This window comes from Cynocephalus volans, chromosome 9, assembly GCF_027409185.1.
Source record: "Cynocephalus volans isolate mCynVol1 chromosome 9, mCynVol1.pri, whole genome shotgun sequence".
Taxonomy (NCBI): domain Eukaryota; kingdom Metazoa; phylum Chordata; class Mammalia; order Dermoptera; family Cynocephalidae; genus Cynocephalus; species Cynocephalus volans.
The window spans coordinates 77395548-77419498 of NC_084468.1; the positions used below are offsets into that span (position 1 = coordinate 77395548).

Sequence of the window (23951 nt, forward strand, 5' to 3'; positions counted from 1 at the left end):
ATCTAATACCAGTATGATTTTGAAAGGCCTTCTGGGAAAATAAACTCAGGTAAATAAATAGATTAAAAACCATCAGTGGCCTGACTCAAAACACATGTTCACTTTCTTGATGTGACAGATTGATTTAACAGAAAACAAACTGACGAAGAATAAATCTGTAAAATAAGAATGGATTTTAACAATAGGCCAAAAATAGTAAAAAAAAAAAAAAAAAAAAAACAAAAAACTAAAAGATAAGAAAGTAGATAGGATCAGATGGTAGGAAAACAAAGGTAGAGAAAACCACAGCCAGAACATATATACAGACAAGGTATTGGATGGTAAAGGGTTGTTTATCCCCTAAAGCCCAGAGAAATGCCATGTTCAGAATAAAGAAAAACATAAGGCGGGAAAGACCTCTGGAACAACAACCAGGGTCCTTCAGTAAAGGCTGCAATCAGCACAGTCAGGCCTCTTTGCTGCTCATGAATATGGACAGACCAACAGTCACTGTAGAGATGAGAGGCCCCCTGCGTGAGTCAGTGTAGTCCAGAAAGAGAGAACAGAGATAATGGAGAGAAGACATTAATCAAATAAATTGTAAGAACATTTCCAGAGGTAAGAAAAGGTACATCTTAGTTAAAGGGTCTACATAGTGCTGAATAGGATTAATAAGAGAAGAGTCATATATAGACATTTCCTAGAGAAATTTTGGAACCCTAATGTATTAGTTTCCCAGGACTATCATAACAAATTACCAAGGACTGGGTGGTTAAAACAACAGACATTTATTTTCTCACAGTTCTGAAAGCTAGAAGTCCAAAATCAAGGACTGGGCCATGCTCCATCTGAAGGCCCGAGAGGGGGATCTTTCTCTGCCTTTTCCTCGTTTCTGGTGGTTGCCAGAAATTCTTGGTATTCCTTGACTTGTATACACATCACTCCAGACTTTGACTCTGTCACCACATGGCTTTCTCCCTGTTAGTGTCTGTATCCAAATTTCCCTGTTCTTAGAAGGACATCAGTCATCAGATGAGGGTTTACCTTAATCCAATATGACCTCATTTTAACGTGATTACACCTTGAAAGGCCATATTTTCAAAGAAGGTCGCATTCGTGGTTACTGAGGGTTTAAGACTATTTTGGGGGGGACAAAATTCAACTCTGAAGACCTAAGAATTAAAAAAAAAAAAAAAAAATACTAAGTCTTCCAGAATGATCATCCCCAGCACAAAAAGACAGATTACCTATAACGAAACAAAAGATTAAATTGGCAGTACTCTCCTCATCAACAGCACTGCATGGGAGGATGAAATGGAGTAAGACCTTCAGAGCTTTGAAAAGATATAGTTTGAAGCTAAAGTGCTATACCAAAAAAAAAAAAAAAAAATTATTACTCATGTTGAAGACAAAATAGTTTTTTCAATTATGTAGGTCATCTAAAAGTTAGTCCCTGGGACAAAATGTTGTTTCTTTGTGGACATAACCTCCATTTTCTCATAGCCAGGGTTGCCCACATTATACCGTTTTGGCCAGTGCTGAGTGCAATTTTACCATGAGGTTTCTGGGACAGTTTTGGGTGTCCTGATACAGATGCCATTCTTTTCTTTTCCTTATCTTTTCTACTAGAGTCCTTGCCTGTAGCATTAGCTATTCTGCAACTATGAGGAAAACAAAATCACATAAATGTTGGCCTGATAATATATAGCCCTGAACCAAATCTAGAAGCCATCTACACTCAGTCTTCTAGTTGTTAGATACAAATTCCTATTTGTCTAAGCTACTGCTATATGGGTGTTTTATTTGTAGAAGACATTCTTGATATATCTCTATTAGATCTTTTTAAAATAATTGCATTAGAATTTATTCCTAAAAAGGAAAAGAAATCTAAGAGAGAGACAAGATGGAAAACAAAAAAGAGTGATAAGCAAAGAAAACCCAGTAAATTTATAGTTAACACTATACAAGTGTTGAGTGAATTATGAATGAATTAGTAACAATTTTGAATTCAAATCCAAGACACTTTCAAATATGTGAGGTGGTAATTTGGGAGAGTAGTGAAAGAGAGTACAAATAAGATAAGGCTTTTGATTTATTTGGAAGGTCAATAGTAATTGTAGATATGTAGAACAGAACGTAAGTTTAAATTTTTAATTAAGAATTGAGATGATCACTAAGATAATAAGAAATAGATTATTTAGATTCTAAACCAACAGAAAGAAATATACAGTCAACAAAACAATTATCCCAATGTATTGTAGAAAAAGTAAAATGGAAAAGAAACAACAAAATCATAGGGAATAAAAAAAATAAAGTGCAGGAAATATTCTAAACATTACTTCCCACAATAAATGTTTAATAAATTTCTCTATTAAAAAAAGGAGAGTTAATCACATGTGGTAGTGTGTAAATACACAGCCACAGCTATTCGTAGGAGCTATATCTAATACAAAATGAATTAAAGAGCTGAAAATAAAGAGGTTAAAATAGAAATCTCAGATAACTGGCAACAAGAAGAGCAGAAATGGCAATATAAATAACATGGAAAAGAATGTAACACAGCCATATATTTTTGGCACCAAATAATGTGATAGAAATATAAAGATAGCTTAATGCATTCTCAATTTAAATGGAGGACAAAAGCATTTTCTCAGAAATTGACAGATTAAACATATAAAAATAAGTTAAAAAATGGAAGATTGAATAAAGCAATCATCAAGCTCTATCTACAGTCATATACCAGTTGTTATATCTGACCAAAAAAACCCCTTTCTTTTAGAGCACTCAAGGGATATTTATAAAAATTAATCATAGATTAAGTCATTAAGAAATTCTCCAAAGCAGAAATTATATCAGCATTTTCTTTAGATGTGACATAATTAAAATAGAAATAAAAAATAAAAAGAGCAGAGAACAATTATAAAATAACATTTTAAAAATCTTGTCTACATTAACATCAAAATTTAACAAAATATATGCAATACTCATACATAGAAAATTACAAAACACTGCTGAAAGAATTGAAAGTAAGACCTAAATAAGTGGAGAGCTATACCTTGTTCATGGATCAGAAGACCCTATTAAGATGTAAATTCTAGCTGTAAACACTCTTAGTAATAAAAATGATTAACAGTAAATGAGCCAAGGAGTTCAGAAGACTACATTAACCTCATATAATGTAAGAAGAAAAAAATTGATAGGTACAAAAAGAAAACTTGGAAACCAAACTAAAAAAGTGGTCTAATCAATAAAAAACAATAACAGTTATTTCAAAAGATGAAGAAAGTAGATAACCATTGAATAATGTGATGAAGGAAAAAAGAAAATGGGGCAAACATTAGGAATGAGAAAGGGGACATAGGTATTCATTTACATTTATGCTTTTTAATATAAAAGTATCTGTACATAATTTTCAGTGTTTAATTTGACAATCTAAATGAAATCGACGAAATTTTAGGAAAATGTAAACTACCAATATGTTATAAGGCTGTGATTTATCAACTGAGCTAACCAGCCAATATGTGCCATGAAAAATGATTACACTGTATAATGATGAATATACTAATAACCCTGATTTGAGCATCACATATTGCACACAGGTATTGATATTCAACTCTGTACCCCACAAATATGTTCAAACAACTATGTCTCAGTAAAAAAATAAACTACCACTGTGATTCAAGAGACAGAAAAGCTTACTTTTCCAATAACTATAGACAAGAATTACATGAATTAAGTATTGCCAACATTATTATAACAGTATTATAATATTTCCATTTTAGAAATTAATATTCTGAGGCACAGAGAGGTGAAGTAACTTGTTTAGGTAAATAACTGTTAAAAGGTAGAAGTGTGTCTACAAGATTCATGATATTAAGCACTAGATTATGCTATTCAAATAAAAGTTTGGTTTCTTTCCTGTCATAAATAAGATCTTGAGACATAATTTAGAAAATATCTCAGCAAGTTATATATAAAGAAGAAAACCAAAAACTTTATTTATACAAGTACAATATAATTCCCAGATTATGACCCATTTTCCTCCAATCATCTCAGACAGTGTTAAAAATCAACAACTCATTCATTGGTTCAATAAGCATGTATTAAACATCTACTTACCCATCAGGCAAAGTGGATAGTAGATATCCAATGGTGATTAAATCATGATTCTTGTCCTTAGGAACTCTCAGTTTAAAACAGAGTTAACTTAATATTTCAATATTAATACTTTAATAAAACGGCAATGATGATGTGAGCAAAGTTCAGTATGCAATGAAAAAATGACTGTGGAAATCAGGAAATAGCCACAATTTGCTGACTATTTATTGAGTACTAGGCAAAATAATATGATAATGGTAAAAATGTCAGAAAACCCTGAAAATATCTGAAAAGTATAAAGTATGTCAAAACGTCCTTACAATGCACAAAAACTGCCACTGATGAAAACCAGTGACTGTAAACTGTCATTTTCCTTCAGTTCATTGTTAGAACTAATTTGTCATTAAGACTGGCCTGTCAACTGTTTACCTGAAGCCACTTTACATATGTTAATGAATTAATCTTCACAACATTGTTATGAAGAATAGATTTGTACCTATTTTCAAATGAGGTAACTGAGGCTCAGATCCATTAATTATCTTTCTGTAAAGAATATACTACTACAAAAAGAAGGACAAGAACTAAACTCTGGGTCATTCTTGTGTCTGAGACAGTAGTGATGGGGCAGATGATATCGTTCCAGGCTGATGAACCTGGAGCTTTAAAGACATGGGAAGTATGGGAAGGGAGGTTCCCTAGAGTGACAGTCAGACTGGACAAAGCAGAATACGATACACAGACTACAGTTTGAGAAGATCTGGGAGGAAGTTACGGATTCCTGGGAGTAAAAGAAGAAAACACAGGGTTTGCCATTACAAAGGGCCCATTTTCTGTGAGAAGAGAGTTGGCTTTAATAAAAGCATCTGATTGTGAAGAGAAAAGCTGGGGGAAGGCAAGTAAACCATGAGCAAAGGGTGACCAGGGCAGGCACAGAAGACTAACTGTGCGGACATTGACACTTTGCTACGGTTTATGCTGCTTATCCTTTCCTGGGTGGGGCAAGGCAATGCTGTGTTTAAAGGAACTTCATCACATTCAGCTCTGAGTGTAGGCAGCTCTGCTTAGAATAAGACTTTACTTTAAAGGCAGAGTTTTTCCAGGAAGATGTGGTTACTTGAGAAAGTTATATTAAACTAGAGATCCTTAAGTTTTGGGAAGTGGTCAGAGTGGGTCTAAAGGGGACTTCCTTAAGGACAGAGAATTGGGAGAAGATGCCTGGAGAGGAAGCACAGGGCTGGTGCATGGACTGGTGGGTTTCTCAGCTTCCCTCTCCTTGATTCACTGGTGGATCAGATGGACCAGGTCAGCTGTAATATCAATTGGGTTGGGTAGAAAGCCTGTAGGCAAAGAAAGGATTCCTTCCTCTAGTGGTCCTGAGGTCTTCCTTTAATAATGCATCTGCTCTGAGTTCAGATTTGAAGTAATAATAAGCCCATTCCTCCTGAGGACGTTGAAGCAGCTTTTTAATTATGATATCTTCTATTATATAACCTTATTTTCTCAAGCTTTTTCTACTTTCAGGACAAGGGCCAGACACAGTGGTGAGATGGGAAAAGTTTGTTTGGAGGTCTCCTTTCCCAATTCAAGTAAGTTTCTTTCCCAGACCCACTCCACCAAGTGCCTTGAACACTCACTCTGCCTCTTCCAAACATACCTGACCTCCTATCATCACAATTCCTTGTCCCTTGTTCATTGCCTTGCTAATCACATCAAGGGAGAATCCTTGCACGTGTTGGGGGATGAGAAATGTCAATGTATTATGCCTAGCAAAACTGTTTACATTTTAACCAAAGATACCTGAAGACTGAAGAGCCTTATGAGTTACAAATGAATCTTTAAAAGTAAAATTTCAGGTACCCAGGCAGACTATGGTAAAGAGATTTGTTAACATGAAAAATAATTTTTTATGATTTTTTTCTTTTTTAATTTATAAAACAGAGAACTAGGGCAGAATTCCTTTTCAGGCCCTATAATAACTAACACTATTTTTGTCGGGCCTTAAAAACTAACGCCACCATAAGCAGTGCCATTATCGGCCCACAAGGGCATATTAACGTGGCAGCCTAAGAGGGCGCCAGGGAGGAAGTAGGGTGGGAGTGTCTGCAGGACCTTGCCTTAGCCCTTATTGGCCAAATACGTGCTTCCATGCTTGTGAACACTGCATGATTGCAATAGCTAGGCATTGAGACAGGATGCATGCTCTCGTAACCTTTAAGCTGATTGGAGGATGTAAAAACCTCCCTTCTCCATTTGCCTTTAAAAGCAAGTGCTTGTGTGGTAATAAATGGAACTGCTCGACAGAACCCCTGCTGCATCTGAGTGTCCTTTAACGGGCTGGTTGGGGCCAGCATCTGTGCTCACCTCTCTTCATGGCTCTCTTCCCCCGTCTCCTTCCAACAGGGACCAGAGGGAAAGAGGAATGCGGGCAAGTCGCTCGCCCACCAAGGACTAGGGCTGTTCAGGTTGGCCGGTGGCAGAACCGACATATTGTGATCTGCATTATGAAATATTGGGAAGATGCATTCCCTCTAGATGTTCCTCTAATCCAAGTACAAAAGATTACACGAAGCTGTATTCTTCATCTGTGCATAAGGCCAGCTCTAGCTACTGCCATCAGATACATAATGCAAACAATGCTAACAGCTGATTTTAGTACTCCACCTTCAGGTCAAGAGAAGCCGTACTCATGTATTTCTCCATTGAGAGTTTTCAGGAGATACATGAGAACATGATTTAACAGACCGTATAGCTTTCCTTTATTCCATTGGAATAGTTTTCCTTTATTTGGGGAGAGAGTCCAGAAAGGTGATGGCTGTGATAACTCACTTGGTGAATTAATATAGCCATCTGTTTCAAAAAAATGAAAAGCAATTTCAGAGCATCAGGCAGACATATAACAATCACAGCCAAGGTTGGTATTTATAGTAATTGTCATTTTTATGGGAATGATTTTTTTCTGTCACTCTTCAAAGCACAGTACATTCTATTTATTTTTTTCATAAGCACAAACATTCTTAATAGACCTTTCACAAAATATGACACATTTCTATCTAACTGCCTCCCGTTAACATCCCCAAACTAACTTCTGAGGACCTCAGCACTGCTAACAACTTAAAGATAATTCCTATTGACATTCTTCTTACCAAAATGGTAATCTCCCAAAGACAGATGGTACCTAGTATAATTTCAATCATTAATCGGTAAAAAAAAATTTTTTTCTTCCAAAGAAAATTAAGCCAAGTCAACTACTTAGTGAGCTCCTACCATGTGCTCACATTGGGATGAAAAAATATAAAATGAGAGAAGATAATAGTTTCTGAATATCTTACAGTTTTAGCATTTAAACATAAATAACCTCACTTGAGGTCAGAGAAGATAAACAAGTGTCTCAAAGTTATATAGATACATAGCTTTGAAATATTAGATCCAGGGTTCAACTTCAAATCTGTATTATTTTTCTATGGCCATTCCACCCTGAACACATCCAATCTCCTCTGATCTCAGAAGCTAAGCAGGGTTGGGCCTGGTTAGTACTTGGATGGGAGATGGTCCAGGAATACCAGGTGCTGTAGACTTAAAAAAAACAAAAAAAAAAACTGTAACTTGAAGACTGAGAAAAGACTCAGCAAAACATGCTGCCTCCAGGTTTAGAAAGATCTGTGAAAGTGCAAAAAGCTAGGGATAAGACTAAAGAGCAAAGAGAATAAATCTAAAAAACTGCAAATGAATAGGGAAAAGGAAGAGAATATTCCAATTGCCAATAATTCTGTGACAGGAAATGTGGAACTTGCTCTTATAGACATGGGAATCAGAGAAAAGGGCTTCCTATAGCTCTGGATCCTGGGGGCCAGAGGTATGAAGAAGTTTGTAGCTGGAAGAAAGGTTTCAGTTTTGAGGAACAAGGTGCTCTCAACATAGAAAAGTCAGGCGTGAGAAATACTGTCACCAAGTCTCTGGGATGCCCCTTGCCACCACTCCTCATGATGACAACGCCAGGTATGAGGTCATGTCTGATTTCCAGCATCACAAGTAATTAGTGAGATTGATTCTTTGGACATGAGAAGATTACCACCTTGTCCCTGGGGCAGTAGGATAGGGCTGTTTCTGAGCACACCGGTGGATGGCACTGATTCTCCATCCACGCCTCCATTCGCCACAGGCATGGAGAAAACGGATGTCTGTGTGAAATCAGAGGGTTAAACACGTTGTACTTGTGAAGTGCTCTAACACAGGGAGCTCAGGCCCTGAGTGGCACACAGTGACCGTAGCAAAATGTAACTCTGAGAAGAAAGGCATCTTACTCTCCCTAAATGCTGAGAAGCTACTACTAAGCCAGCAATGGTGGTTTATGAGTCGGTCACAGTGGCAGATTTGTCCACCACCCCTGTCCCAGCTGCACCACACAGCCTCCAGGACAAAACAGAAACAGGCAAGGAACCCTTCCCCCATTAAAGGGCTGATCTGATTATCTGCCTTTCTGTTAGTGAGATGATGCTAACAAGGACAAATACCTTGGATAACATAAGTACTAGAATCCTGTTATTTATCAGTGAATTGTGGGCATGTGGAAAAGATGGATGAGACATCACTGATTCTGATTGGAGGCTCAGAGTCATTTAGTTTTATATATTAAAAATGATAGTTTGTAACCTAAGCTAGTAAGTGAAACAAATCAGTTATCCTAGGTGCCTTCCTATAGCATCAGTTTGTCAGTTTTTAAATTCAAATTTTGTATGCAAGCCTGTCTAGAACAGAAGCTTGCAAATATGTCTGACCTTGAACCTAAAATAAGAAATAGATCTTACCTTGTGAAGCAGAACACACATACATACATATAAAATAAAAACAAAGCCTTCACACAACAATACTTTTCTTGATCACATGCAGTGTAATCTGATACTTTCTCATCTGTTTTATGTTTTTAAAATATTGATTAAGTAGGTTGCTACTTGCAGTTTGAAAATCACTGGCTTAGATTAGTTCATTAAAGAGAGACCAAAACTGGACATGCCTTGAATGAAGACATACTGGTTTCATGGAATCATCTCCTTTTCAAATTGCTTGTAAGCATCTTTTTTAATACACTGTTTTAGAATTCATTTGGGACAATATCAATTTCACTTACAATAAAATTAATATTTTCCTCCTTTAAACATTTAATCTTTAGACCGTCTTCACTTTGCTACATATTTCTTCAAATTTCACTAACTCTAGTTCTATGATAATGTCTCAGTCTTCTTTTAAGAACATATTTTATCCATGTATTTTATTCATGTATTGAGACTTAATGTCGTTCAAAGAATGCTATGGATTGGGGCCGATCCCGTGGCGCACTTGGTAGAGTGCTGCGCTGGGAGCGCGGCGACTCTCCCGCCGCGGGTTCGGATCCCATATAGGAATGACCAGTGCGCTCACTGGCTGAGTGCTGGTCCCGAAAAAGACAAAAAAAAAAAAAAAAAAAAAAAAAAAAAGAATGCTATGGATTGAATTGTGTCCCCCAAGTTTTGTGTATTAGAAGCTTGATCCCCACCGTGATTGTTAAGAGGGTGGGAAATCCTATCATGGTAATTGAATGGTGGGGCTGATGATTAGATTTTGACGACCATGCCCTAATGAATGAATTAATAATGGTGGTCATGGGAGTGGTTCTGAGGGCTTTAAAAGTAGCCAGCTGAGAAGGTTAGCTCTCTCTCTGCTACACCATTCTGCCATGTGAGATCCCTGGGTCACTGTCACCACTAAGGGAGACCTTCACCAGATATGTTCCCTGGACTTTAGACTTCTAAGCCTCCCAAACTGTAAGCAATAAATTTTGTTTTCTTATAAATTACCCAGTTCTGTGTATTTTGTTATAAGCCACAGAAACAGACTAATAAAAAGAAGTTAGTTCATCAGCTACAATTTCCTTTTAAGCGTATATTTTTTGCACTTTCCAATGTTAATTTATTACTAATTCCTCAAAAATAAACAATTTAATTTCAATTGGTCATTCATAAATTTTGGATATTTTTGCAAGTAACTCCACTTCTACAAAAATCTGCAGACATTTTGTCCAGGCTTCTCTCAGTATCCACATGTTGAGAATCTTCATTGAAACCCTCGTGCTTAGAGTTTTACATATTTCACAAAACCTAAACAATAAACATTAAAGCTTATAAAGACTTTTTGATCATTGAAAGCTCTCATATCAAACGGATATTTTTCTTCCCGTGAATTGTCATTTATGTAATGACAATTACAAACTGCTGCTAACTATTCATAAATATTTATTTAATTTTTGTTATATAACGTTGTATATGCTGATTTTAAATGTTTTGAGAAGAAGCATTGGTATAATACCATTTAGTAGTGGGAGCACTTTTAGGAATTCTTAAAAATTGAAGTATAATTTACATACTGTAAATGTGTAATTCTTTAATGTTCACTTTTGTCACTCGCGTAAACCACCCCAAACAAGAAACAGAACATTTCTTTTACCACAGAAATTTCCCTTGAGTCCCTTTCCAGTCAGTCTCCTTTCCGAAGGCAACCACTTTCTGATCTCTGCATTAAGAACTGTGAAAGGCCTGAGATTTCACCCTTCTTGAAAACTTGTAAGTTATCCTACTACAGTTCCGCAGATTCTAGAAGAAGATGAGGTATATAATTGTAGTGAAACACTTTGGGATTCCAAGCAAAGGAGGCACTAAAAATGTTTGGAGCTATTAAAGCAAACCTCAGAAGAGGTAGTGAGCAACCAATAGGAGTGTTCATAGAAATGCTGGATTGTTTGATGTTTAGCCAAGTGATTTCTAAGATTCTGTTTCATCATTGGATTCTAATTTTTATTTTTAACTAAATTAATTTAAAAGGCAAGAGTCTAATTTAGCATATTACAAAATTAGAAAGATGTATGTGTGATGATATTATGGTTTTATGAGGAATGTTTTCCTACTTTACACTTCAGTGTAATAGTGGTCTATAGGTGCCCAAGGTTCACAGCCCACGATGAGACCTAATCTGAGGTGACTGTCATCTCAAAAGGAGTCAGTGGAGTTCAAGGCTAGGGTGATTCAACTGAGTTAATCTATAATTGTGTTTAGAAAAAAGGCATCTGATAATGTATCACATGCGTTTCAAAACGTCACATTGTACCCATAAATATGTACAATTATTATCAATTAAAATAAAATAAGTAAATTAAGTAAGTATATATATAAATAGATTAGTCATCTGTTTTTTGACACTTGGCTTTGCAATAATTTTTCTTCAAATTTTGGATTTTTTTAAACCGTGTCCATGTTTTTAAAAAAGTAAATGTGATATACAGAATGGTAAGTTGCAAAGCCAAGGATAAGTCTACTTCTGAAAATTTAGCATGATTTTAAATTAGAAAGTATTTTAAAACAGTTAGTGAGCTAGCCTCCAAGTTTATATTAGTTTATTCAACTCTGAGCACAATATTAGAAATCAAGACAAGTAAAGACAAAAGTTCTGTGTCTTTCTATAAAGTGTGAGGCTTAAATATTAATAAGCATAATAGGTAGTAAGAACTGAGAGAACTTACAGAACACATAGAGGACAGGAAATTTTTACACTAAAAATTAAAGACAATATTGAGTAGGAAGAGAGGATGTGGACAGACCTGATGCATGCATGGATCTTATTTCATCTCTTGTGTCTTTGAAAAGTCTAAATGACTTACTTAAAGATGATTACAGATTGGTGTATAATTTCCATTTTCTTAATTGGAATTCTCTCATTTGTTGTATCTGTGAAGTGTTTCCCGAGATGGGTTAATCTTGAATACAGCAAACTCTCTGCACTTAGATTTTGGTTTTAATATTTTATCACTTATTTCTTGGTTCATACTGTTTTCTTTGTATATGATAATATCATTTGAAAATAATGACAATTTTATTCTTTCCCTTTAAAATTTGATAATTCATTTGTTTTCCTTTCTGCATAGAGTTTGACAAGGCCTCCACTACTTTGTTACAAGGTAGTTGAAATAGTGGCCCTTCTTATCTCTTTACTGATCTCAAAGAATTTGACTAAAATTTCTCCATTATGTATAATGTTTGCTGCAAATTTTTTGCTACATGATCATTACAAATTTAAGAAGTTACTTAGAGTTTTTACTGTAAATGTTTTAAACCCTAGCAAAGACTTTAAAAAATTCATACAAATGTATTTTTCATGTTGTCTTTAATACCATGTGTTACTTTGATAGATTTTCTAATATTGAATGATTCTTTCATGGGACAAGCCATACATGATCATGATATATTACTTTAAACATACTTTTTTGGTACGGTTTATATATATTTTAAATAATGTTTAATACATAGTGATCATTTCTACAAATCACAAATGCAAAGCATCCTCCTGTATGGAAATCATAAATTCATGGTTCTCAAAAATTGTAGCTAAATCTTTATTTTCCAAAATAATTTTCCCATGTTCCTTTTCGTAAAAAGTGTAAAGTCTCTTTTTCCTTCTCTATCCAGTAGTAATAGCCCTTTAGTGTATAAAAAGAAGAGAGAAACCTGTTTGTCTTTCAGAATCTTAAAACATTTTATTAACCTCATAGTGCCTGATCTCTGTCACCAAGTAAGTAGTATGCATTATAAATCCCAAGCCTAATTCAAAAAGGTAAACTTTTAGAAAAACTGCATTGGACCATCACTGCAGTGTTTTCTCTAATCACCCCTTTTCTTTATCATACAGCAACCTGTATCGCATAGTATTCAACTTAGCCAGTGAGGTTGAGGTTTTTCTCCCTGAGGTCTTCAGGCCTTGATAATCCATGGACCACAGCACCATGCATGAGGTCATAGTCTCAGGCTTCCATTGTCTTCCATATATCCTGTAACATTTAAGATCCTATGCATACCCTATATATCTAGCACTCATACATCAAAATTCTAAAGTATTAGATTTTGTATAAAAAAAAAGAGGACTCCTTAGTGGATACTGAAGATGGTAAAAAATTAATGCAGAATGAGAAAAAAGTTATTGTAAAGCAATCATTAGGTGCAAAGAAAAGGATTTTGTAAACATTAGCTTTAGTTTCTGGAGAACTTAACTTTTATGTAGTCGTGCTTGGAAAACAGGAAGAGGGAAGTAGAACCTATTTGAAATGTTCTGCCTGAACTGTGGTTCACTTGCTACCTGTTGGAATATAAGGTCTTATATCGTTAATATGAGACTCTTTTTAGCATCTGGAACGTAACTTGCATTTTGATGAGGCATTTTGGTTAACTTTATTGATTCGTTCAAATTTCCATAGTCCTTAGCCTTACCAGAATCTTAGATCTCTTTGTATATCACTATAATGCAGCACAGTTTCTGGCACGTAAAACATAAAATGAACATTTATTAATTTTTCTATCAAAGTAAAACTTTATTCATACAGAAACTGAAGTAAGGTATATTAAGCTTGTTTATGGTCAAATTTTCTAACCAAAGTCAACCCCCAGACTTCTGCTTTTTATGTCAGTCTAGTGATATCTTTGATTAGAGCATACAAGCGTACTTCAAAAAGTTCGTGGAAAGATCAGTATTATTTACAATTCTATTTCTTTGTGAACTTTTTGAAGTATCCGCATGTCACTACTTAGTTCTAATTAGAGAAAGTAAATTTCCCAAAACTATGCCAGATTTGCTATAATCTTGAAGAATGCAGCTGTTTAACTTTGCTACAGGCAAATTTAGGTTACCAGAACAAGGAAATGCAAGACAGAAAAGAGAAAATAGTAAGATCATAAAGGAGTAAAAGGACACAAACAAGGCATTTAGATTTGTTAGGAAGGAATTCAGGTCAGTAAATAAAATGTTTGATAACTTTGTGTTGTTCAAGAAAAATATCCTCAGAAAAATCAGGAAAGATATTTGTTAAGTTAAAAATAAGTAAAAACAAATTTATGAACAATTATATCAAAGACCAAAAAAGTATACAAAACCTAGTAATACTAACGGAATAATAAAGTTGCAGATAAAAGAAAAATTATGCTTGTGTTGCTTGAAATATGACTAAAATGCTATTCTAAGAAATTCTAAATTACAAGTATTTGAAAAGTTATAAAATACAAACTAATTGACCTCCCAGTCAAGCCAAGAATATATTATTCCTATATAATTCAGTTATTTTTTAAAAAAAATTTTATTAGCACTTCATTATTACAAATTGTAGTTAATTTTTATGCCCCTTACCCAACCAGTCACTCCTCAAACCCTTTCCTTCCCCCCTCCATCTCTAGTATCTTTAGGTTTGTTCTCTCCTTCTGAAAGTTCAACATATTATTGTGGTCCTTTCTTTCTTTTCCTTTCTTTTCTTTCTTTCTTCTCTCTTTCTTCTCTCTTTTTTCTTTCTTTCTTTCTTTCTTTCTTTCTTTCTCTCTCTCTCTCTCTCTCTTTCTTTCTTTCTCTCTCTCTCTTTCTTTCTCTCTTCTTTCTTTTCTTTTCTTTCCTCCCTCCCTCTTTCCTTCTTTCTTAGCAGCCAGTTGAGTGAGGATATATGGTATTTCTCTTTCTGTCTGACTTTTTCACATAACATAATTTTCTCCAGGCTCACCCATGTTGGTGAAAATGGCAGAATTTCATTCTTTTAATGGCTGAGTAGTATTCCATTGTGTATATATACCACATTTTCCTTATGCAGTCATCTGCCAATGGACATTTATGTTGGTTCCATATCTTGGCTATTGTAAATAGAGCTGTGATGAACACAGGAGTGCAGGTATCCCTTCAACATGATGATTTCCATTCCTTTGGGTATATACTCAGTAGTGGATTGTTGGATCATATGGTAGTTCTATTTATAGGTGTTTCAAAACCTTTATACTGTTTTGCATAATGGATGTCCTAGTTTATAGTCCCACCAAAAGTGTAGAAGAGTTTCCCTTTCCCTACATCTTGCCAACATTTATCATTTTTGGTCTTTTTTAATAATGGCCAGTGTGACTGGGGTGAGATGATATCTCAGTATGTTTTTGATTTGCATTTTGCTGATGATTAGTTAGTGATGTTGAACATTTTTTCATGTACCTGTTGGCCATTTCTATGTCTTCCTTTGAATAATGTCTATTCAGTTCCTTTGCCCATTTTTAAATTCAATTATTTGGTTTTTTTTACTGTGAAGTTGTTTGAGTTCCTTATATATTCAGGATATTAATCCCTTGTTGGATGTATAGTTTTGAATATTTCCCCCCATTCTGTAGGTTGTCTTTCCACTTTGTTGATTGTTTCCTTTGCAGTGCAGAAGAAAAGAGGAATTAATACCAATTCTCTTCAAACTATTCCAAAGAAATTGAAACAGAAGCCATTCTCCAAAACTCATTCTATGAAGCCAGCATCACCCTGACACCAAGACCAGAAAAAGATACAACAGAAAAGAAAATTACAGGCTAGTATCCTTGATGAACACAGATGCAAAAATCCTCAACAAAATATTAGCAATCAGAATACAAAAACACCTCAAAAAAATTATAAACCATGATGAAGTAGGATTCATCCCAGAGATATAAGAATGATTCAACATATGCAAGTTAATAAATGTGATACACCACATCAACAAAACCAAAGACAAAAACCGTGTGATTATCTCAATAGCTGCAGAAAAAGCATTTGACAAAATTCAACATCCTTCATGATAAAGACTCTCAGCAAATTAGGTATATAAGGAAATTAACACCATAGAAGCCATATATGACAAACCAATCACCCAATATCATCTTGAATGGGGAAAAGCTTTCAGCTTTTCCATTAAGAACAGGAACAAGGCAAGGAGGCTTGCTCTCACCAATCCTATTTAACATAGTATTAGAAGTACTAGCCAGAGAAATCAGACAAGAGAAAGAAATAAAGGGCATCCAGATTGGGAAGAATGAAGTCAAACTGTCCCTATTTGCACACAACATGGTCCTACATATAGAAAAACCTAAGGACTCTAAGGAAAAACTCTTATAGCTGAGTAACAATTTCAGTAATGTGGCAGGGTACAAAATCAACACCCCCAAATTAGTGTTTTTATACTCCATTAACAAACTAGCAGAAAACAAAATCAAGAAAGCAAGTCCATTTACAATAGTCACCAAAAGAATAAAATACCTAGAAATCAATTTAACCAAGGAGGTGAAAGATCTCTACAATGATAACTACAAAACATGACTGAAAGATATTAAAGAGGACACAAAAATATGGAAAGACATTCCATGCTCTTGGATTGGAAGAATTATCATGAAAATGTCCATACTACCCAAAGCAATCTACAGATTCAATGTAATTCCGATCAAAATACCAATGACATTCTTCACAGAAATAGAAAAAAAAAAAAAAAACAATCCTAGCATTCATATGGAACAACAAAAGATCCCAAATAGCCAAAACAATCATCAGCCAAAAAAAAAAAAAGAAAAAAACTAAAGCCAGAGGCATAACACTACCAGACTTCAAATTATATTGTGAAGTGATTGTGACCGAAACAGCAGGGTACTGGCATAAAAACAGGCACTTGGACCAGTGGAATAGAATAGAAAATTTGGGAATCAACCCACATCAACTTACAGCCAACTGATCTTTGACAAAGGCAACAAGAAAATATATTGGGGAAAAGACTGCCTCTTTAATAAATGGTTCTTGGGAAACTGGACATCCATATGCAGAAGAATGAAACTGGACCTGTACCTCTCACCATATACCAAAATCAACTCAAAATTGATTAAAGGCTTAAATATAAGACCCCAAACCATAAAATTACTAAAAGAACACATAGGGGAAACTCTTCAGGAATTAGAACTGGGCAAAGATTTTATGAATAAGACTCCAAAAGCACAAGCAACAAAAGAAAAAATAAACAAATGGGATTACATCAAGCTAAATTAGTTCTGGATGTAGTTCATTTCCTGTTCTAGTACTTATTTCCTTTTCCTACCTTCTTCGGGAAAAGATCAGAGGCCAGAGCTTCTCAAGAAAAACTTTTGTGATATAATGTCTTTGGTTAAGTCTACCTAAAATACTTTCTTCTTTGCAAAGAAAAATAAGCTATTGTCTTGTCCTAGAGTTTTTTTTTTTTTTTTTTCTTCAATATCACTGTTCTCTGTGTCCAAATTCTACCTATCCCTCAGGGTCCAATTCAAATCATTATTCATCGAAGGATTTTTTCCAGATATCTATTCCCTGAAATTATGCTTTTTCCTATTAATGGCATGTTTTGCTATTTTCTACCTTTTATTAGTTTTGTTAAAGTGTTTCTTTACCAACATCCCCCATACATTGTGTATCAGTGTTCATGACTTATTTTTGCATCCTATATGTAAATGGACATATTAAATGTTCTTAATAAATGATAAATAAATATATGAATTAACTTATACATGATAGATTTGATTTTCCTGATGACTTTACGTAGTTTAAGTTGTGTGGCATGAGGACACACATGGGAATGAGGACTTTAGTCAGTGTAGAGAAAGAAGATATTTTGGGTGGCATTACATATCTGCCGATTATAAATCTAAAAACACAGTGGGAGATAGCTGGGTAGGCAGTTTCCTTTTGCATTCTTACTTTTTACACCTTTACTATTGTTTCCCTAGTACTTCGTGTATTCCTGTAAGAAATGAATTTCATTAAAAGTAAATGTATTTTATACTGGCTTTTCCTGCTGAGGTTTGATTAGCACAACCCATTTGTTTTTAGAAGACATTTGGTGGGTATCTCCTGCACTTTCCAAATTTGTAGCCACAGCAAAAATATATTCCAGCCCGAGGATTGTATTGAAGGGACTTCTCTTCCTACTTTGTACTGCCAAAATAACTGAATCCTAATGCTAGCGTTTGATTTATGAATTCTTTTTCCTCTAATTTGTGCAGGTCAATTTTTGCTGTAAGAATTTAACCTCCTTTTTCACAAAGGAGTTGATTTAATCAAACAAAAGTTAGCAATCAAAGCCATACATTTGTGTGATGATAATTAAATGTGGAATTTTTGTACCAGCTGCCTGAGCAGCACTGGCAGCATCAGTTCGACTCTGATAGCTCTTCTGCTCTAAGGACTTGCTGTACTGCCTTGGTGCTAGTTACATGTACCTGTGGTCCAGTGAGGAGATACTAGAGGCGAACAAACAAGCAAATTATTTCATCTAATCTGTTGACTCCAAAGCGACTTGCTTCTCTTTCTAGTTAAAACCCAAGTTGTAATTCAAAATGAAATCAGTGGCTTTTTTTTTTTTCTTTTTTTGCCAGCTAATAAAGAAGCTATCTCCTAATCACCATGTAACAATCAGTCCCAGAATGTAGTGGCTTAAAACAACAACTATTCATTTAGCTCATATCTCTAAATTGGCAATTTGGACTGAGCTCATCTGGGTGTTTTTTCTCTGCTAATCATGTGTAGGGTCCGCTGCTGGGTCAGGTGTGTCAGGCTGGATAGCCCAGGATTGCCTCAGCTGGGGCAACTCCTCTCTTCTCCATGTGGTGTCTCATCCACCAGTAGGCTAGACCGGGCCTGCACACATAGTAGTGGCAGAGTTCTGAAAGACAATGTTACATGGGTGGCTCTTGAGATCTAGGTTGGAAATGGCACACTGTCACTCCTACCACATTCTATTTACCAGGCCAGCCCAGATACAGAGGAGAAGAAATAGACTTGACCTCTTGATGGGAGGAGTTGAAATTCAATTGTAAAGGGCATGGATAAAGACGGGAGTGAGAATTATAGCTGTTTTTGCAATGTGCCACACTTGTCATTAGCCCAGAAGATTGATTGCACATCAACTCTGAAAAATCTGATCTTGGTTGAGAGCAATGACTTAGCTAGTATCCCATTCAGGTAAAGATTACTTAGGTGGTGTGGGAGGAGAAGTGTGGGGCAGAGAAGTGCCTACATGTTGATTTCGGCTTTGTGAGCGGATTTTACTTTTAAATCATGTGCTGCTTTGTTGTTACTGTTTTATCAAGGAAAAATAAGAAATATTTCTTATTTTAAGAAATGAGAAATATAAGATGCTTCAGTCAATATCTAATAAAAATTTCTTTGAAACAATAGAAGGACAAGAGAGAGACATACAGACAATCAGAACTGTTCTACTAAATTAGCTCCTTCATGTCAAAATCTGCCAAGTTTATGATTCATTCAGATAACACTTGTTTTTGGTATAATAACTGTTGCTTTACTCTATGGTATTCTCCTCTATTACTATGCATTCTCATTATTTTGCTCAAGCAGAATACTGTGCTGAATTGAACCATGAAATGAATTGTATTGAACAACATCAACAGAAAAGTTCTGGGGTGTCATCTGCATTTTCATTTCTGGCTGTTCAATTCTTATTTACAATTAATCACTTTTATAATGTAATGTTTTTTTCTTAAATATGAAATCCTAGAAGAAGACAATAAAGGTGTGCTGTTAGCGTAGTTTTAATATAATGCAGGAATCAATATCATCAGTAAAAGCAGATATCAGTAATTTTGGTAATCAGAAAGTTTCAGGATGGGGGCTGGTCACCAGAAAGACCAAGGCATAATTAAAGGGTTGGAACTTTCAGTCCCACTCCTTGACCTCCCAGGGAGGGGAAAGGAGTTAGAGATTGAGTTCAATCACCAATGGCCAGTGATTTAATCAATCATGCCTGCATAACAGGACCTTCATATAAACCCCTAAACTATGGGTTTCAGAGAGCTTCTGGGTTGGTCAACACATAGAGGGAGGAGCTGGGAGGGTGGGAAGCCTGGGGAGTACATGTAAGCTTGTGTACCTGCCCTCTCTCCTTGCCATATGCGTCCTAAGTTGTATTCTTTATAGAGTCAACGGGAGTTTTGATGAGTGTTATGAAAGAAATAAGGAGTTAAAGGTAACTCTAGTATTTTGCCTGGGAAAGTAAAAAATGGTATAATTAGCTAAGATTAGAAAGGTATAAACAGAGCAAGAATAGAGTAGTGATCAGGAGTTCAGTTTTGGACATGCTATGTTTAAGGTATCTGTTGCATATCTATTGGAACCATCAAATTATTAGTTGTGTGTGTGTGTGTGTATATATATATATATATATATATATGCAACTGGAGTTCACAAGAGGAGTCCAAACTAGAGATATAAATTTAGGAATCATCAGCTTTTATAATTGTCTATTCAAAGTTGTGAAACTAGATGAGATTATCCCAGAAAATGAGCATGTATAAAAAGGAGAAGACTACCAAAAGTGAATGAGGGTTCCATTTACCATACCCTTAATTATTTAAAATCTTATAAATCATTGCTGTCCAATAGAACTTCCTGGAGTGATGGAAGTGTTCTATATCTGCAATACTTACTATAGTAGCTGTATTAGTTTTGTATTTTTAACACAAACTAATTAACTCAAACTTAGACTTAAACAACACAAATTTATTATCTTTCAGTTCTGTAGGTCAGAAGTTCAACATGGTATCACTGGGCTAAAATCAAGATTTCAACATGATTATGTTTCTTTGTGGAGGCTCTGGGGGAGAATCCATTTCTCTGACTGTTCCAGTTTCTAGAGACCACCTGTATGCCTTGGCTTATGGCTCCCTTCCAGTTTGGAATATTACTATAAAGCAAATGTACTTCACAGGGCATGGTTCTCCAAAGCCTTGCAGTTTCAAATATTGACCTTGCAGAGGACTGGAAATTTCCCTCAGGCTATAAAGTCTCTGGTGTAAGATAAAGATTTGTGGCACAGCAAGGTTGCTGGCTCAAGGACAGACAGGTTACTGATTGATATGTAAAGTTACTGGGAAGCTGCTGGAGGGAGAAGGAATGTTTACTAGATCAAGCTGTTGTTGATAGGACCACTTAATTGCCTTATTGGAATGTCATCTGGCCTGTTTCACTGAAAGTTACCAGCCTATATTGTTAAACTATAACCCCACCTATGTTCTCTTCCAGTAACTTCCTGGTCTGGGAAATAAATGCAGGAAGAGAACCCCCATTCGGGGTTAATTTCCCAAGGAAGGAATGCCTCTCACTGGAGCATTCCCAAGAGAAGTTAACCACTTCAGGGTCTCTCACTGCTCAGAAGAGATGGGCTTTGAGTAATCTTTTGCATTTCCGTCACCCAGGGGAAGTGGGGTGACAAATCTGTGGGGGGCGAAGCAACACAAAGCAACATTCCTGCATCTTCAAAGCCAGTAAGGCTTTTTAATTCTTTTCACAGCTCCTTACTCTGATCTTTTCTTCTGCCCTTCTCTTCCGCTTTAAGGACTGTTGTGATTACATTGGACCAACTCAGATACTCCGAGATAAACTCCTCATCTCAAATCCTTACCCATAATCACATCTACAAATTCCCTTTTGCCATGTAAGGTAACATATTCACAGGTTCCAGGGATTAGCATGTAGACATATTTGGGTGGCCATTACTTTGTCTACCAGAATGGCCACTATCACCATACAGTGATTGGGCACTTGAAATATGGCTAGTGCAACTGAGGAACAACACTTTAAAATTTTATTTAATTTTAATTAGTTTAAACTAATTTACTGGCTACTTTATTGGACAGCACAGATCTAGAAGAATACCATAGACTAGGGAAATGTGGTATGATCGCAGACCAGCATTAAGGACCCGTGTATGATTTGTGGTCATGAGTTTTAGGTAGGACTTTATCATGGTTGCAAGCATTTCTACAGTCATGTTTAGCTAGTGATGGCACCCTTAGAATTGGCTTAAAGACATATTATCAAAAAAAGATAACTACAAACCAAGGAAGAGGAAAATTTTGGATTCAAAAAACACTGATGAGCAAAGAGATCAGAAAAATGGCACTTAATTCTAAATAATTATTGAGGCTGCCACTCCAAAATTGAATATAATTTTTAAAAGAGGATTCATAAAACAGAAGAAGATCCACAATGGAATAAACAATTACAATCTATCAAAATGCAAATGATTGATTCTTGACATTGAAGGATAAATGGATTGAAATATTTTGTTACAAATTTAAGGATAACTAATACAATAATTGAAATAAGATACAGAATTTGCAATTCATTATAAAGAACAAAGTTAATGGCAGAAAAGTTTCTTAAAAATGACATTCAAAAACATGAACAATAGAAAACACAACATGGTGTCAAAAAGTTTAAACATGCTGTGATCACAATATTAATTAGATAAATTCTCCTATCAAAGACAAAGAACAGTAATTGTACGATCCACACTTACATAAAATGACTACAAGGGTAAAAGTTGATCAAAGGAATCAGAAGCTAGACAATACACAGAAAGAATGCAGCAGAAGTAGGAACCATTCTTCCCAGCAGAGCTTTGAATTCACAATAGCTGTGGGACCCACAAAAGCACAAATCAAAATTTAATTGAAAGTGGCCGCCGATTAATAGTTTCTCAAGCAAATATAAATTCGTTTTTTTTGGGGGGGTGGGGGGTGGGAGCAGTGTGCCTGGCTGCTATCTGCCCATGAATCTCCTAAAATAAGGCTTGCAAAGTCACATGCCTTCCTCATGCATCCGGAGACTGCACTTTTTTGCTTTCAAGGAAAAAAGACGCTTAGGAAAACATATATATATAAAGATAATAGAATCTTGTGTCAGCTGCCAATATTAACCAATTACTTCTCCATTTATTATGAAGAAAAAAATTACCACCAGATATTTGCAAAAAATCAGCGCAGAATAGAAACACAACCTGATTATAACTTTCGGTGAAAGGTCTCCAAAAGGCTAGATAATGCCGAGGCTATGCTGCCAAAAGATATGATTTTGTTAACAACAAAAAAAAAGATACGAAATGCCAGCAGAAAACTAAAAGCTGCACAATAAAAGAATGGTCCTAAGATATATTTTTTCTCTTTTAGCATTTTATTTCAAATTTAATAAGTAACTTGTAATGGGTCTACCTTTAGTTTCTCTCAATGGAAATAGTTGGGGTTTGGGGGAGGGAGAATTTTATTTCATTTTATTTTTTATTTTGATTTTTAATTTTGGCCATAAAACAAGTCTTAATACATTTTTAAAAACTAAGATCATAGAAAATATATTCCCTGACCACAATAGCAGAAGAAAATGTAGAAAATTCACAAATGTGTGGAAATTAAAAAACACTTTCCTAAATAAACAATGTGTAAAAATTAGAGAGTACTTTGAGATAAAAACAGATGTTCTCTTTTTCTGGTCTCCACTGGTGACTCTCCTTGTGTCAATGCAGTTGAGTGTCTGGTGGGCTACATGCACGGTGGCTGTGGGTGCTGCTGTAGCATCGAGCTGCTTTTGCAGCAGCCGTGGCTATGGCAGTGGCTGTGGTGGGCCACCCGCATGGGAGTGGTGTTTTGGGTGTGCTCCTGTCCTGATTACGGGTGGAGGGGGCGGCCCTTGACTCCTGCCTCAGGACCCCAGGTGTACTCTGCTGCTTGCTTAGTTGCAGGCAGAAGGCATGGTCCTAATATTAACAAAGTAATATGTGGCACGATTTAGAGTGGTCAACAGCATAAGAATAAAGAATCCATTTGAACTTGATACTTTCAGCTGTGACAGAGCTCATGGCATTGGTCCTGAGGAGGAAAGATAAATATTAGTATATTACTTGGTCAAGGCATAAACAAAGTCATGATAATGAAATTACAGTTAATTGGTTTTGAATATTTGATCAAGATGAATTAAATATAATTTTAATGTCCTTTTGACATTATAATAATGAAGGTATCTACATGGAAGTTTGAGATGAAAAAAATGATATGGTAGGGTCAATCATATCCTCTTACATACTGAGTAGCTTAGGTAGTTGTCTAAAGTTATCGTCATGAAAAAGAATGGGTTAGAAATATTATTTCAAATAACTGACGTAACCACAAAAATGTGAGAAATAAAATATCAGGTACAGAAATGACAAAAGCAAGAAGAAATGGTAAGTAATATGA

General features: G+C 35.5%; 1 pseudogene; it reads left to right on the forward strand.

Moving 5' to 3' along the window:
- The first annotated feature begins 7533 nt into the window (after positions 1 to 7533).
- LOC134386728 (5S ribosomal RNA) lies at positions 7534 to 7652 on the forward strand (annotated as a pseudogene).
- The last annotated feature ends 16299 nt before the right edge of the window (positions 7653 to 23951 follow it).